The sequence below is a fragment of the Echeneis naucrates genome, chromosome 10 (assembly GCF_900963305.1).
Source record: "Echeneis naucrates chromosome 10, fEcheNa1.1, whole genome shotgun sequence".
NCBI lineage: Eukaryota > Metazoa > Chordata > Actinopteri > Carangiformes > Echeneidae > Echeneis > Echeneis naucrates.
In genome coordinates, this window is record NC_042520.1 from 4,956,580 (window position 1) to 4,975,353 (window position 18,774).

The window sequence follows — 18,774 nt, forward strand, 5'->3', positions numbered from 1 at the left end:
GCACAGTGTGAGTTAAATGGACAAACCATGATTGACTTCTCAACAAGAGGCATGTGAAAGCAGCATTAATTATGAGTAATTTTGTAAGGAGTATGCTAATTTATTTACATTTATTTATGAGAAATATTGTAATGGACATTTTCCTGGCAATGCAAGCCTCAGCCAAGCTGCCTCAGTAGAAAGCCCAAACTAACCAATTAACTGGCTGAAATCAAGGATTTCATTCCTTATAGGTGAGACTATTGCAGGGCCATCAAATAGACACTTGCAAATACCGAGCGATCATTAAAAAAGCCTCTTCTTTTCCTCTATGATGAGTCAAACTGTGTGCTGTCAGGGAGGTTTAATGAATACCAGAGTGAGCTTTTGCTTTTTCTGTCTTTCCTTTTCTCCATAGACTCCAGCAAAGTTCATGCTCCCTCCAGTAAGTTTGTGTTTTCAAAATTCTTCCATTAAAGAACTTGAGCACGCTACAGTGGAAATGAGTAGACTGACTGGGTAGCACTTATTTGACTAACTAAAAATCAAATTATTCATACAGGTGTGCGGAGTGGCCTTTGTAACCTGGCAGATTGCACCGGTTGTGCTCATTATTCATACTTGACCAATTTAAGGCAGAGGCAGAAACCTGCCAGTGCTGTTGGCAGCTCGGGACTATGGTGACTTTTTTCAAGGAATTCATTCATTGTGGAGATGCCTGGAAACCAAGGTATGTATTTGCTGCTCGTGCCTCTAGTTGAAGTCTTGGCTGAGGACAGTTTGTTTGTGTTATCGCAAATGTCAACCAGCTGACTAAGCTACCCTTATTGCTTGCTGTTTCTGGTTTTAGCTCTTCTGCCGTATTTGTTGCTGGCAAAGGCCTGACACAAATTCAGTTTGTAGTAGACATGATTTTGCTGCAGGGTGTTCATAGCTTGTATATCTGCCGGCAGTTGCTGCCATAGCCACAGTGCCTGTTGCCTGCTTCTTTATCACGCCTCTGCATCTATGTCTGGGTAATGTATTGAGGAGCTAAGCTAATTTATTAGTCGTATGGTGTCTTGCTATTGGTGTCAGAAGTGAAATATGAACAGTCATATTTAATTTTAAAATATGAGCAAAATAATGTCAGGCTTTGTTGTTATCATCGTTCTGCAGTGTTGTCTATTCGTACATCACAAACCAAGCAGAGGCTGGTATTCATACTTGTTTTATTTCTCTATAATTTGGCTTTATGGTGAATATGTCTATATGCACTTGCGTACAGTTTGCTTAATGGCTTGCTTTACTGTGATTGATGGTGCTGTTTTGGGGAGTTTTCGGGGAGTACAGGACTATTTGCTTGCATTTATTCAAACTGTGCATTAGCTGCATCTACATTACTCTTTAGCAATGTTTGCCGTACTATGGATAACAAAACACCCAACAGTGATTGACTAGGTGGTGCTGTCCCATCATGTAGTGGCAGAACGTTATCAGTGCTCCTCTGTATTGCTTCTTCAATTCACAATCTCCTGGAGGAATGAACAGAGATTATTCCCTCATTTGGTTTTCTGATAATGGTGCTGGACACCACTGTCTGTCCTGCTTAAATTTTCAGTTGAGTTTGAGTTTACTTTGGTGACTGCAAAAGCTGTAGCAATTCTGGTGATTCACACCATTTTAACACACATCAATCTGTTCAGTGCCTGCCCTGTAGATGGGGATTTTACTTTTCCTCTCTACCCTGCTGAGGGATGGTGAGATTAGTCACTATGTTGGTAAGCTACAGATAAAATTCTTTGATGCTTGTATTGGGTATTATTCCTGCACGCTGAAAAGCACAGCAACTCATTGCTTGATCTGGCTGTCCTGAAGGTAACATTGTACAGCCATGATTGACGAAAGCTGAGCAAGTCCAAATAGTCATGCCCCAATTCAGAGGCTGAAGCTTTCAAAGAATATACCCCACCAGGTTGGTCTTTGAGCAGATCCGAAGCATAGGCTGAGCCAGCAACTCAGCCAGCAAATCAGACCCCAAGGCTAATTGTACATTCAGATTGTCCCTGAAATATCATAAAGTCAAATATTTTCAAGGTCAGCAGCGCTCGAATGGATAAGCGAGAGCAGAATTGAAATATTGGCAAATGCTAAGCAAACAATTCACATTATCACATAATGGACAAATATTGCAACAGGTTGATAGTTATGAAAGAAATAGACAAAGTCAATGAGATAGAAAAGTATTTGCAAGCCCACGTAACAAAATGACAGATATCTAGTTCTACTTCCAAACTTCGACTCCTTTCCTGACAAAGTTTGAGATTAAGCCTCAAATAATACACATGCACACAAAACATTTTATGGCTCGGCAAAACAAAAAAATTTCAGAACCAGGAGTTCTGTTTAAAGAAATACAGGAAATAGAAGATGGCCCATTTGCAGTGGAGCATACCAGAGCCCAAATGTAGCATGAGTGATCACTTTATTTGTCTGTGTGTTATAAATAAGGAGCTGACAACAGCAGGCTGTTGTTTTCTTGTTTTTTGTTTTTTTTTCCTGTGCAGAAAGGCGTTTCAGTCCTTGTTTTCCTTGCTGTATTCTACTCATAAAAATAAATGGCATGACACTGTTCACTCACGCCTGCCGCTCAACGGATAGATTATTAGCTTATCAGAGTAGGAACAAATGATTTATGTAAAAACTTAGATTTCATGGTTGTGAATTTTGATTACAAGTCACACATCAAACTGAAATCCCCTCAGAGAACTGCTTTGGTATGAAGCCATCAGTGAAGTGTCATCTTTAATCATCTCAGCATATAAATCTAACCTAATGCCTCATCTGTCCTTTCCTCATCTCCTTCAATTTACCTCCTGGTAGGAAGCTGTTGATTGTGACAGAGTGAAGGAAGCTAAATGTGGTAAAAAGTTTTGGCATATCCTCCTAGTAATACCATACGGTACTGCCTTGACCCCACATACCTCATGCGGGGTCTGGAGTTTTGCCTTCAAGTCTCTGGAGTAAAACATAATGGCAGAGGAGGCAAAGTGTCCCTCAGAAAAGAAAACTCAATAGAATTGGATCCTCTTATTTTGTACCAAACAAGAACAAAGCGTGGGCCAGGTGGGGAAACTAACAATGTAGTCTAACCTTGAGACGTGGACGCCAACAGCATGCCCTCTTTTACATTATTCATATGAAAAATACAATTTTCACTTATATTTTATTCATTGGTTTTTCCTTAAACAATGTGAAATCCTAGTTTGATTTTGACAGGGTATCTGACAGAGGAAAAAATGGATGAGAGAGAGAGTATTATTATTTTCACCCGTGTTATTGATCGAAATTAAAGAACAGCAGCTAAGAGAGTAGCTTTTTGATAATCTTCATCAGTCATCGATGTCCTTTTAAGTTGTTTCATAATGTCCTTGATAACAGTATCAAAGGTAATAGTGTCAGTATGGGCGAAAGAAGTGACATCTGCCAGGTGTGAAGATATCAAAATCACTACATGACTGAAGGAAAATATATGTTTCCTGATAGACAGCTTCTGACAAAATGTTGGAGGAATGTGTCCTCTATGCTTTTGCAGGCCGTACATAATGGTCCATATGTATCAGCCTGACTAATGGATTAGTCAAGCCATAATCAAAATGAATGTGAATGCGTGTGATTAGCTGAAAAATTGCCTCTTCAGTGAGGCTACAGACATTATCGCCTCTTAAAATTTACCATATGCCTGGCATGCTAGAGCCTGATTAAGATGAGTTTCAACTGATTAAGTGCTAATATAAAAGTTTCCTAATGGTGAGGATTTTAATGTGGTTTCAAAAAAATGGATAAATGGGCTGCTGAATTAAGAGATTTGTGTGTGTGTGTGTGTGTGTGTGTGTGTGTGTGTATATATATATATATATATATATACACGCACACATCAAAATACAATGAGGCAACCAAACTGAATATTGACTTTCAGTTGTCCCAGTTGTATTGTATATTGCGCCCCTTATTGATGTTTAATGGTGTGTTTTGGTACAATTGTCCAGCTGAAATGATACATTTCTTCTGGGTTGTTTCATTGATGTAGGCAAGTGAAATAAAGAGAAGATGTGATAGAAAACACTGATGTGTCTGCAGAAAATATAACTCATTGTAATCTTCCTTTTTATTCTCGTGTGTTTTCAAGACACTAACATTTAGTTCCATTGGGTTACGTTTGGCCACAGAAATGAATTCGACTCATTCATGTCTCCAAGCAATATCTATTATTGAAATTTGGGTGACTATGAATATAAAGGATGGTTAATCAAGCCATCTCAATTTGAACCCGGTTCTGTCTTGGCAAAAATTCCATGCACTCAGTTAATCATTGTGATATTGCTCTTGAACTGGGACTTTTGCTGTGAATGTTCAGACAGAACAATAAATGATGATTATTTATGGGAATACAATTTCAGTGAAAGTTTGTTTGTTTGTTTTCCAAATGTAGAACTTGATAAGCCAGCATTTCTCAATTCATGCTTGAACCCACAAAATGAATGCGTAACACACAGAAGTCCACTGAAATCCCAAGTTTTCTAATTATGTTTAAATGATTCTATTATTTAATTGTTATTATTGAATGCCAGTGAAATCAATGAGTAATTTTTTTCCTGTCCTTCTACAGTTTCCAAAACAGATGGTACTAAGTTTTGTCCAGAGCCTTGCCTTTGTATCACATTTGCAAATGGGGAAGTTCAAATGGTGGCATTTACGGGTCTGTTGAAAGACAAGTTGACTTTCAAAGGCAATAAATGGGGTAAAATGCCAGTGAGGTAAGCTGCGACACCAGCTGTCAGACTAGAGAACAAGAAAAAAATCTCTGTTGAAAAAATCTCCTGTTGGCACTGGACAAATTGTCCCGCTGAACAGATCTGTCTTCAGACAAAATATTGATTAAATATATCAAACAATATCATTTAATAAATTACTGCTGCTAGGGGAAAAAAAAAGAAAAATGTAAGGCAGTTACAAAAAAAAAAAAAAATAAAAATAAAATTCTATTTTTGTCTCTCTCTAAGAGATAGCCAAGAAATCCCAATTACCTGACTGCTGATTTATTTAACACGACTTTCTCTCACGGTTTGTGACCAGTGGTGTCGCTCATGCATTACAAACATTTTTGGGATTAAGGTCATTTGTAACCTCAAATTTTATTATATTTATTTCTCATAGTGTGTAAGTGAAATGAAATTTTGTTAAAATAAGTGAACAAAATTATTCAGCCAAACGTTAGAGTATGGTAAAACTTAATCAAACGGGAAATTATTATTCTCTTCTCTTATATTCTTTGTATTTTTATTTTTTTTTTAAAACATCTTACTTTAGTAAAAAAGATTTTAGTGGATTTTATTGGATGTAAAATCACTCCCAATGCACATTTCATATACATGCTACCATGTGTACACATACATACATACATACATACATACTATTGACACATGTTAGATACATCAATGTCAGTTCAATAGCAAGATCTCATCTCATCCAAACCATTGCAGTCATTCATCTTCTACTGCTTATCCGTCTCCGGGATGCGGGGGCTGCTGGAGCCAATCCCAGCTCACATTGGGTGAGGGCGGGGTTACCCTGGACAGGTTGCCAGTCCATCACAGGGCCAACACACAGAGACAGACAGAGATCAACAACCACCGCACATGATGTCTTTGGACGGTGGGAGGAAACAGAGAGAGAACATGCAAACTCCGCACAGAAAGGCCCCAGGCCCAGAAACCAAACCCACGGCCTTGTTATTGTGGGGCAACAGTTCTAAGCACTATGCTGCTGTGCTGCCCTATTGCATAAACAATGTCTTGAGATCACAAATTGCAAATCTTCATAGTCAGTCAGCCATCTACAAAGGCTTCGGGAGCTTAGATACAGCTGTATTATTTGTGATTGAATGTTTGAATCTCCTGCAAACTAAAATTTGAGCCCATTCAATGTTTGCTTTTTCATTTAGTTGAAGCTTGCCGAACAGACTGTCAGACATGCCGGATTAAAGATAAATCCATGCATGCACTTCTAACTAACAGCCAGACTGCTATCTAGCAGTATGACGGCGCCCAGATGTCATGTTTGCTGTGCTGCGACCGCGGGGGAAAAATAGAAGTTCCGTAGCAGAGCATACCATATAGTATGTGGCATGAAGTAATTGAAAGCTTTCCTTCTTTGCTTATCTTGCTTTAGTCCTTTTCCAAGCACCTGTTATCTTATCTGCAACTGTTGAATTCCTTCTTTTTTTGCCTCCCATTATATATTTTCTTTAATCGAATCCTTTTCTTGATTGTTTGTTTTGTTGGAGAATGAAAGGGAGTCCATGCGATTATTTGTGTACACAGGAGGAGGATTTATTTCCCTTAATATAAAAGCAGCTCCTGTCTCAAGCCAATACAAGGAAATGTCTCATATCAATATCATCAGCGCATACAACCCCCTAAGACAGCCCCCTCTAATAGGTGATAAGGTGCTAATGTACCCTCTCTGGTATGCTGAAGCGTTATGATGGATAGCACAATAAACTGTAACCTGTTTGCTTGAGATATAACAAATGGCAACATGAAATGAAACATTAGTCTTATTTGTTTTTCATTTAACTTGAAGCAGATTCATGTTTCATGGATCAGCTTGAAAAAAAAAAAAGGTTGAATAAAGAAATCTCTCAAGCACATCAGTGAAGGGAACTGGACTGGGGGATTAACTTTGATGAAAAGAAACAACAACAACAACAACAACAACAACAAAAAAAACACTTAGTGTCTTGCAAAGAAACATCTGGGCCAAAGCTCCTTAATTCTATTACACGCATTTCTGTGCTGCTGTTTTCATTTATAAAAATCAGTCTCCTCTGCTTTTTTTTTTTTTTTTTTTTTTTTTTTTGGTCACGAGTAATGAATTTAGACATCCTGGTGAAGGATCTAGATGCACTTCATATCCTACGGATTCTATTAGAGTGACTCTGCCAGGAGGGGAAATGCTGTTTCGACAAAGGGAAGTGACAGACCTGTGCTCATCAGCAGCTTTAGTGATCCAGCTAAGTCAATCACAATGTAATTGTGCCTCAGATCCAGAGGATGGGGCTGAAGCATTAACCACAGAGTGTTGTTCTGCTATTCTGTTTATGACAAAGTGTGTCTGATGATAAGACTGCAGTTGGGGCTTGCATGACGAGGCTGATTATAAATTGAATTGCGGCACACATCGAGACCACCACATGCTTTAAATCAGATTTCCACATGGATAAGGTCTATCTTGACAGCTTACTGATGTGTCTGAATTGTTTGAATAGTATTAAAGCCACTATGAAAGTGTAATTAAAAGAAAATAAAAGAAAATTAGTTGGATTTTAGATTATTCTCCTGAAAATACAGCGTTGCCTCATTTAAAAAAAAAAGAAAGAAAAAAAAAAAACCTCCCTGGATTATTCTGCTACGCTACATCCAAGTGCTACAAAAGCCTGATCCCTAAACATCTTCAAAAGATGCTTTAAGGGGGTTTTGAGATGTCTTAAGAGGGAAAAATGTCCTGGTAAATGTATCACAAAACCACAGGTATTACTCTGGAGATTTAAATTCCTCTTCACGCATTAGAGAGCAAGAAGAGGCACTTTTTCCAGCATTGGCAGGGGCATGTCTATCTTTTCTCTTTCTCTCTTTATTCCCTGCTGCCTGAGAAGTCCCGATAAGACGCATGAGTATCTGGGGAGGAGTAACCTCAGCATGCTGAGGTGGGATTCAGATTGTTTGATGGAGTAACTGATTAACTGCTCTCGTTTTTCTTTTTTTTTTTTTGACTCCCTGGTGTTGCTATGGGACACTAGGCTTTGAGGTGGTGACAGTGGTCCCATTCCAGTTTTTCTGCCTCGCCACTGTGGTAAGGATTAAATTATTTCTGTCATTGTGTTACTGGCAGACACGTAATTTGCTCTCAAGCTCAACCACCGTAGAACAACTCTCAAGGCTGTCTTGTTCGAGCTATACTGAGAATGTATCCCTGTTGTCCCTGTATTTCCAACCTGTGTGAAAATCAGATCAAATTCAGGGCCGGGGAAATTGTCTTAATTGCGTTCTTTAATTAGATTAAATTAAATGACCTCTCAAAAATATAACCACAAACTTTTGTCACAGATACATGGTCAGCTTCAGTCGCAGTGAAGTTAGAGAACTTTACGCGAAATATTCACAGTTTCTTGAATGGTCTACAAACTGTGCTGGAAGACAAACCAATACTTTCTGACCTCTCTGCTCAGGTCAGTGATTTAACTTCACAGCTGGACACTAACTTTTAGCAGTGATTAAACAGAAGGAGAAAAAATAGCGCGTTTGCCTTGGACCACTCTCAGTTACGGAGCGGATGCAGTGGCAGACTGTGTGTGGCCATGGTCTTTGCGATGAAGGAATACCACCGGTGTGTTCTTCAGGCAACACAGGGAGTCTATAGCATTGTGACATTGGCTAAATACACTCTGCTGAAAATGGCACCATAAGAAATGAGCTGGACTAAACTTCCTGGAGTTAAAGTGGCTCTCGGAGTTAATGCGAACGTTATATGCTCATCCACAGGCTGCATATTAGTCTTACATCCCGACATGATACTCTGACACCAAGGTGTTAGCTGCTCGGGGTGCTACATGTAATCCTTTTGTAGTGGAGGAGCCTAATCAGATCATGGTATCCATTATTTGCATTTAAAAGCTCTATGCTTGAAGAGTTTGGGGTCAAGGGCCTTAATCAGTGACTTTGTCTGAGTGTTGTTCAGCGCTAAAGAAGTAACACTTATAAGCCCTCAGTCACTGACTCAAAGAGGGAATACAGCCTCCCTTTAGGGAATGAGCCAACTACCTTATTAATTAGCCTATGCAGCTTTAGGCCAACCTGCTAACCCATTTAATGAGTAAATAATTGCTTCTTAGGTCTTATGTCATCATGTCTTTTATTAATATGGGAAGTTATCTTAAAATTACTCTTGAACCCTCGGAGTGTGGAAACAAATTTGGAGCAGAGGGGAATCTGGCTCAACGATCCTTCTCTGGGCTATAAATCTTGGAGGATTGCTTCCAAAATAAGATAAATTCTGATTTGATTCCTTGAGGATTTTTTTTTTTTAATTGTCAAAAGACATTTTGACAAGGGATTGTTATCAAATAATTGGAAAAGTACATCCAATTTAAATATCTTCCCAGAAGTTGTACAAACAGATGGAATATTTGGCTCCCTTTTTTTATGAATAATAATGAATAAACGATATTGACCATGCAAAACACAGAAAGATACATCTAAGCACAGTGATAAATTAACACTTCAGTCCCCTGGGTCATTGAGCGAAGGTATTTCTAGTAACTCGTCTCCTTTTACATGTTGACTTAACTTCAACAACTCCCAGAGGATTGTGGGGCTCTGTGCTAAGTGAGAAGAAGTAATTTCTCTCACCATTTAAAATCAATAACTTGTCTTGCCTCCTCTATTGTGATTGATATATTCCAAATCAATGAGGATTTTTATGAGGTTGATGCCTTCATCACGCTGTGCTGATGTTATGTCATTTACTTTGTGTGTCAGAGCTCCGGCTCTTATCCTGTGCAGTTTACCGTGTTATGAAATAGATGTGTTATGTTGAATTCTCTTTAAAGAGGTTAACTATCTGAGGTTGTTTGGGTGTCAATAATTATACTGATCTCCCTGTGTTTTTTATTCTTACCTTTTTAATGTTTTTGCATGTTATTCATTTAGAGCATGGATTTTTTTTTTTTTTTTCCAACCTATTGATATGAATGAAGCCTTTATATTTAACAGTCAAAATATTCACATTATAGATGACAGAACGGCCTATTGTTCGTTCAATAAAATATTACTGCCATGAGTAAGTAGACTGTAATCATTCAAGCTGCCAGCAGTTCAGCTCTTAAGTAAAACAACACCCGTTAATCAGCAAATGTCAAACGTGCTTGAGTTTTCTCACGCACCTAAGTTTCTTTGGCTGAGATTACAGGTCCTCCTTTCTCTAAATAGAAAACCTGCTGCAAGTGAATCTGCCTCAATCACCTTCTCGCCTTCTAAAAGCTGCATTTCATTTCAGCTGGTGAAGTAATGGCCATCAGCGGGTTTGTAAATAACCTACTTGGAGAAAATTATGCTGGAAAATGTGCTAATTAGCAAGAACAATGCTTGCACTTTCAGAGTAAAACCATCTAATCCTTGTCCGCTGTAGCTTAATGCTTATCTCTAGTACTTCAAGGTCCATTCACTAAAAGTGTGAGAATTAGGGAATCATTTCTTTGCTGTTTGTGCCTGATTACTGATGCCAAAAATCTATATGCTTGTGTTCATGCTGCATAGCATTTTGGATGAATGTGTTGAATATTAAATAAAAGGCGCAAACAAAAACATGATTGCAGTTCATCCCATGCATCAGCAGAGACTAATACAGCAAGTGCATCTACTTCCCCCCCCCCCTTTTTTTTTCCTTCTCCCGTGTTTATTTCAGATGTTTGAATTATGAAAAAATTATGCTCCCCACCAGCTTTTGAAACCCATTCAACATCATTTGGATTTTTTTATTTTGGTTTAAGAATTGGACCAAAAATAAATAAATTGCGAAAAAAAATAAAGTTTTTAAATCATTTTCAGCTATTAAAGGACAGTACTTGATGAGCTCTGGTATCACGATGAACTATGACCATGCAGTAGTTTCTGAAGCGGTAATGGAATTTTTTTTTTTATCAATCCTGACAGATCTCAAGGAGATTTGTATTCCGATGTCTGCGAAGACGACAATGAACAGTGAGTGAAAATAATTTAACAGGAAAGCTGTTGGCAGGCTTTGGTGTGACTGGACATTTCTGAACAGCAGAAAATGCTTTTTTGCTGCTATTCATGCTGATGCCTAACAGCTATGACAACAACTGCCTTTTGACCGGGTGGTTATGAAGCAGTTTGTCAAGGCTCTTGACAATTTCGACTAGATATTCTGCAATAGAGGAATGTAAGTGTCAATGTAGACTTTGTAATACAGACAGTCAGCGATGAGTCAAGATGTGCTGCTAAAGACCGAGTGAATTCTTGACCTATCCGGACGGACTGGTCCTGTGAATGTGAAATTGTTTTTGCTTCAAGGCAAGACAGGAGTGAGGTTTCTCTTTTGGGAAACTTTAAATTGCTCAGATGTTAGATGCGCTTCAATTATGTACTCATAATTACATCACTAATGATTCATCCCAGCGCATCCTTGGATGTATCCTTGAGTCGTGTGCATGCATCGCCAAAGGAATAATTTATCTGCTTTTTAGCAGGTAGTTTATTATTAGTGAATCTGATTATCACTGCGACTTCACAGCAAAAAGGGTCCAGGGCCTGACCCTGAGGCCTGGTTCTCCGTGGCTTCCCTCTGGAGGCCACTCCATCTTCCTTGAAAAGATATGAACATTATGTTAATAGATGACGCACGAGTGGCTGTTTGCCTCTCCGTGTCAGCCGTGTGATAGACTGGTGACCTGTCCAGGGTTTATCCCGCTCTTGTCAGCTACGATTGGCTCCAGTGTCTGATTGCTTAATTTGTGGAAGAAAATTAAAAACTTGAAACTGCCATTTTCATGGTGCAATCAGAAATTCATTACCCGCTGATGTGGCGCAGTGCAAAACTGACTCTCTTCCTGTTGTGAATGAGTTCACCTCCTTCACCGCTGATAGAGGGGAAGGGACTGACCTGTAATTTAAAAAGCATTGATTGTTTATATTCTTGTTTTATAACCGCAGAAATAAATAATGAAATGAAACCAACTGCAGAGCCTCGCAGTTTGACTGTGACAGCGACCATAAAATGTTAAACCATAATTTGCGCCTTTGCAGATTGCTAGCTGTGCTCCATCTTTTGTTTTCAAGCCTACAGCATTTCCTGTCTCCTTCTGCTTTTGGCCACATCACACCAGACGGTCTGACCCGTACCATTAGAGGAGTTATGTGCCAAACCATTTGTTGCCTAGCGACCAGCAGAAACTCTAGGAAGTAATTGGTCCTGATCAAGGAGTCTGATCACCATCCACTCAAGTGAATTGGCCTTTTTTTTTTTTTAATTATTATTATTTTTTAGTGCTGTTTGAATTTTCAGCTGCACATTTTATCCTGTATGTGAGGCGACCACAAAACAGGGTGGCAAAATGTAACGCACTCTTGTGTTGACCGAGCTTGACTGTCATGCATTGCAGCCTGTGTTGTGAAACTGCTGCAGAGGAAGTCATCTTGCTAAGGCACTAATGCTTGCTAATGTGATTTTGATATGATGATTAAACTAGCGGTTTAGAGCGCTTGGCGAGCATAACGCTCGTCAGACTGAGCTCTGCAGTAGATTGTCTCCTCACTGCCTCTGCAGAGGGATTTCAAAAGTTATTATTGGACCAAATTTGAAAATAGCACAAACTACTCTGGAGACAAAAATGAAAATGTACATAATACATAAATGTTTGTCTGATGTGATGGAGATAGTAATTGTGAATAGCCAACGTATAATTATGCAGAAATATAACATCCAGGAAGTGCCCATAATGTATTGACTGCTGTCTGCACTAATCCCCTAGTGAGTCCATTATGCAAACACCATGTGAGTAAGTGGACATTTGAACAATCAGAACACACAAGTTGTCTAAATTTCATTTTAGAGATATGCTCTAAGCCTTTGGGTATGTTTTTTTTTTTTTTTTTTTTTTTTTTTTGCATATAAATAAACCTAGAAATTGTTAAGAGGCTCCATAAGGTCATATATTTCATTGTCTTATTTTTGTCTGTAATTATTTTAAATATTTGTTTATTTAATTATTTTTAGTCTCTTACAGCATTGAATAGAATCTTTTGAGACTTGAAGACAAAATCTCCATTAATTTAGTCCGAGGTAAATCAGGTCCTACTTTGGCTTGCAGGTATTGTAATATGATAATGGCTCAAATCGTTGCATATCAAAACTTTATCACGTTTAGCACAATCGACGTGGTGGATTGAACAATCAGCAACATTGTCTTCTGAGCACTGACCACTGTTACCACTGCTTCCTCCAACACAACCAGTTCAATTGAAGGTAATTAGAATGAATGTAGCAGGAATTATTTGGATGATTGAGACAAACAACCAATCTGTGCACCACAATTGAATTGTTTTGTTTGGAATAGAGTTTCCAATCATGGTTGGACACCTTTCTGCTCCCTGCTGACTTCAGATACCAAAAGACAATGTTTGCTCATTTGCTTAGTAAAGATTTTTTTTAGCCATGCCGATTTCTAAATTCAATTTAAGGCCAATTTCTTGCACAGCAAAAGAAAAAGGTTCTCTGGAGTGCTGGGAGTATTGTAGTCTCTGTTTTGATCATTGTTTTCTTTCAGGTTGGAGGGAGATTTATTGATTTGGATTCAAATGAAGCTGTTGTGAAGGCGAGAGGTCCATTTGTCGAAATGTACTGGCGTGTATCACTCCAGATAATGAGGAAGCATAATGAAGCATGTTAACTCTGCGCTCTGTCATCATCAAAGTCGTCAGTGGCAGCTCTTTGATTGGCACCTGTCTCTGAATCAATGGAATCGTCTCTCATTTATGCCTTGCCATCTGTTTTACTGTTGTGCAGTATGGCTTTTTGAATGACTGCGGAGCGACCACGATAATTCCATCCCTCTGTCACTTTTTTTCCCTGACAGTTACAGAAACCTAAATGAGGATGTTTTGCTGCGTAGAGCTATGCCAATTCCAGTTCTCCGCACAGATGAAGTAATGCATAATGTCACATTGCAGCAAATGCATAAAATCACACAGTGGTTTAAATCTCCCCGTGTGTTTTTTTTTTTTTACTCTCACTTAAACACAGCCGGAGCGGTCTCCCATCAGCCTGGCATCTATAAAAGCTCTCCCCAGTCGAATCACAATGAACCGGTTCACACCAGTGAGCACAAGTTTGTGTACATAGGTGAGAGAGGGAGATGTGGCGTGGTGGTAGGAGCCAGGGTGACGCGGCATACAGATGAAACAGGCGAGTTAGTCCTCCCGTGAGGGGATATCCCTTAGATCTTTAATTAGGGCACGAGAAGACAGGAAAATGTAATCAATCCTCTCACCTCTGGGGGTTCCCAAGTGGGAATATGCAATAATGTATATTCCCTTAGGACAGTATTTTCATCAATATTCCATTTAATAAAGCCCTTTTGTAATCAAAAACACAAGCAGTGAGTTTTAACTACTCTGCGTGTCACCAAAAATGAAATTTAATCACAGCAATTTCTGAAAGGTCTCTCTGCAGCTTGCTTGAATTACACCTGATGACAGGCAATTATGAGCAAAGTGAAGATGATAAACAATTATTGATAGTGATATGTAGTGGATTTAACACCTGACTTGTTCCTTTGTCACCCAGTCTATTAAAGACCAAAAAGTCGCCTTTTTTTTTTATGAAAGGACACCGAAGTTGAAACAAAACCACTTGCTGTTTATGGGGCTACAGCAAGGTTACGTTATAGTCCTAATTAATGCATTCAGAGGAATGAAGCCTCCATTTATGCCACAAGACATTTGGGATAGCTTTAATTTATGGAGTACAGAGAGAACTGGTGCTCTGACACAAGCAGCAGGGGGTCTTTGAAAGCGGGCGGCATTTTGCTATGGAGGAGCTTTGAACATCTCTCCCTAAAGCAGGACAGGAATCCAAAGCAAAGGCTAATGCGCCTTGTGCACCGCAGTGTTCCATATCCAAAATTGTCTCGAGCTGTTCATTATTCATAACAAACGCTCGTTGGGTAAGTGAATGCCTGACATGGCAACAGGCAGCTCCTCTTGATTCTCCTGACGGTTACATACATGCTCACGTTTGGATTAAAGCAAATATACGCACAAACAGGGTGACAATTTAAGGGAGCAATCCAAAAAATGTGTGGAGAAACAGGATGACGATGCTCCAGTGCACGAGACGTGAGGGATAGAAAAATGATGGGGCTCGCATGCTTTGGCCTTTGTAGTTGCCAGATTTCAACCCTCTTGAACACCAATAGGGGATTTATGTGTTAGAGAGCGCTCTGGACCATTGTTGTGAACAAATGAGGATATATCTTTTAGAAGAATGGTGTTCATCCCTGCAGTACAGTTTCAGAGACTTCAGGAATCAATGCTAAGCCGCACTGAAGGACAGGCTGATGAGGCTCCACCCCGTCTCTTAGTTGGCATACAGCCGTAGCCCTACAGATTTGCATGAGTTTAACACGAAAGGTAAATTTAGCCGTTAAGCCTGAGTGTGATGCCGTTGAGCAGTTCCCAAGCTCGGTGCTGTTTGACCCCCTGCCGCCCCCCGCAGAGCAACAAAGATGTTGTTGTTCTTGTCAGATGTTCACAGTAGCTAATTAGAGAGGAACCAAGATTGGTGTGAACCAATACGGCTGCCATAGGTGGTAAAATGGAGGAGAAAAGAAAAATTGTGTGCTTTCAATAGGCATGTAAAGATTGTGTACTTCAAAGGATTTCAAATCTAAAGTAAAGAAAATGGTGTGCTGATGAAAGTGTATGCGACAGAACTGCTCTCAGACGTAAAATAAATTGATACAGATCAAGGATGTGAAGCTGAACAACTTTTTACAAATGTCACCGCTGATGAGACCGCCTACCTAAGGAGCAACTTGTCGGTGAAAATTTAGTTTACACATGTAAACACTTGTCTGCGTCTGAACTAAGAAGAACTAGATGCAGTAATTGTATGAGAGCAAGACGTCATGTCGTAGCGCACACACAGGGCTTAGACGCAAGAGTGCAACATGATTAATTTTGACGCTGCGGGGGGTTCAGCAGCAAAGCAACCATTCATTCACGTGGTAATTACCAAAAACTTGAGAGAAAAACTTGTGTTACATTCTGTCTCGTGACAAAAATACATGTCCGGACGACGGGCAGAGTGACTGCTGATGGCATCAGCTACAGTTATCGCCACGGTTTGTAATGGAGAGAAACAAATTGAATGGCTTTGTAAATGAAACTGCAAGCAAACCTTATGATCTGTGAAATTCCAAATGTAGCCTTGTGGGGTGCAGCTGGTAACGGGTTTTATCTTGATAAGCCTGAGGAGTTAAATACATTTCATTAAGTCTTTTTTACTTCTACTAGAGCTGAATATGGCTGAAAGTTGGTCTTTCCACACTTTCTCCCTGCCATAAAAATCAGTGTCTTAGTTGAAATAAAACAAACCAGAAATCTGTATTAAAATGTGTTTTCCCCTTGGCCCATTTCAGCTGTGGTTGGATGGCTTCGGAATATGCTGGGATAAAATGGGAATAAAATAGCCCACCACAGTTTTCGTGGCTTTGGCTCTCTGCCTGGCAGCCACGATCTTCTATGGGGCTGCCTTTTGTTTGGAGTCGTAATTTTTTTTTTAGCAAAACAAAACCGCATGGGTTGTCTGTGTGCTAATGAATGGCACCGAGGTCATTTGCTACTCTTCATTAAATTTTTAGTTAAGCGTTTCACATTCTGAGACTTGCGTCAAAAATTGTACGAATGGTGCTTTAGATTTCTGATAGAGCCTTACGGTGTAGCCGATGTTACCACCGAGATAATTAATGTAATTTACCAGGAGCAACAGTTATGGGCTGCAATGAATAATTGGAACTAATTGACATCTCTGTTCATGAAAGAAGAAATGAAACCATTCCCAACTTCATTAAGGCATCTCACAGGATAGTGTTAGGGTGACTGTCTACTTTTACAGAAGCTGGGTGATGCAGCTGGATAGTGACACTAAACCTCACAGTGAACCCGCAACTGAATGACGGAAAAAAGAAAATCCACGTCTGTAAGCGGTGCAGTTGTTAGTCCAGAACTTAAGTAGGAGTGGTTCCAAATTTGTCCTGAATGCAGATCTGATCAGCGGCTGCTACGGGAGGATGGTTGAGGTCACTGGTGCCAAAAGAGGTTTGCAAGTTATTTACTGCAGGTTTGGAGTAAATTAAAGTGTTAACAACACAGCTTTGGTGTCGACTTGTTAATTGGCTAACGATCGGTAACTCCAAAGGGTTCACAGCCTTCTTCTTGTCACTTAGATTATTTTTAAAACTGTTGGATCCTCTCGGTCTTGGTAGAGTGAACAAACGACATTACAACGGCATGATTTTACCGAGGGAGTCTGTGTGTCTTATTGCTTATTTCCTTTCTACCTACAGTCATATAAGAGGGTCCCAGTTAGGCATCCTGGAGGAGGGAAGGCGCCTTCAGTGGCATAAAGTGACTGTCTACCTTTGGGCTATTTCATGTCAACAGAAATAACTTCACCTCGCCGTGGCTGGGGAAGTAATACATATTCTGAAATCAAGTAACAGTTCGTCTTTAAGAGAAGATACTTTTCTATGGTTATGCGAGTTTCGCATCGAAACATGTTGTCTATACACCACAAACCCTTCGGCATGTATGAGTCGCTTGAGTATTTTTATCTGAATGCACCTCTTGAGGAAAGTGGAGCTGCCGAACACCCACACAACCTCGCTGACAGCCTTCAAACCAAGCAACAGCGCTGAAGCCAAGATGCGCCACCTCGGTTTGTGTCATTGCAAGACACCTCCTTTCACGGTTTTCTAGCAATTGGATGCCCCTTCACACACATAGGTACACTGAAACGCACACACACAGAGCCCACGACATCAAGTGCTGATGGTGCGCCTTCAACCAAAGAAATCTGCTGAAAAGTGACCGTGGCTGTGCCCTTGTCACTGACTTGGGGTAACAAGTGAATGGAAATTGGTTTTACCTGAGTCAGGTAATCATTACTAAATGAATTTGCTCCCTGGCCAAGGGTATAAGTGGGATAAATATATATCTCTGAGATGAATACAAATTTCACTTATGTAATGAAAGGCAGGCTGGTTATTGATTTTGGAGGTTACACTCTCCGTGCCTTTCATCGCTGGCCTGTTCTACATTAAAATGATGAGTTTTCAATTTGGCAGGTGTTTACATGAAGCTGTCAACAATTACAGCCATGATGATTTCAATGTTTTGTTATTTTTCTCTGGTCCTTCAGGTCCTCCAGTCCAGTATAAATATGCAAATAATTTCTTTTTCATGCATGCATAATGAGCATGAATATGAATTTTTGTGACCATGTTGATTTTTTCCAACCCCTGTTTTTATGCACTGTCATCACCATGGCAGGCGCGCGTCACCTTCATTATCATCATCATCATCATCTCAGCCATCATTTGCCTCCTAATCATCATTACAATCAGAAATGTCATAATTATTACCATTGCGACTGTATGGATGGCGCAATCATTGCTATTGTCGTAGCCTAATAAAGTGGCAGTGATTCATTTCTTCGTGGCTCTGACTGTGTTCATTATGCCTCAATAACAGATGGACCGTGTTAACTGCACACGTCTGACGACTGCTGAAGTGTCGGCTTCAGCACACGGAGCAGCTGGGAGGACATGGCCCATGTTTCAGAGCCGGTCCGTGCTCTTCAATAATTCAACCCTTCCAGCTGTCTCATATCAGGCCCAGAGCTCCACGGCCTCTATGCTCACATCAGAATTATACCCAGGCACTGCAGTGGACCGACAATAAATGGACCATTGCACCGGCGTGTTTTAAACGCAGGAGACTGTAATATGAAGCCTTATTCACAGCGTGACCTCGACCTTTATTTAAAATAAAGTTTCCAATATCTCCTTTTGGTTTAACCAATTTTCTCTAAGAATTGAAGATATCGGTCTCTTTCTTTCTTTCTTTTTCAACTTGGGATGGACTTTCTTTATGAAAGATATCTTTAATTATTGAC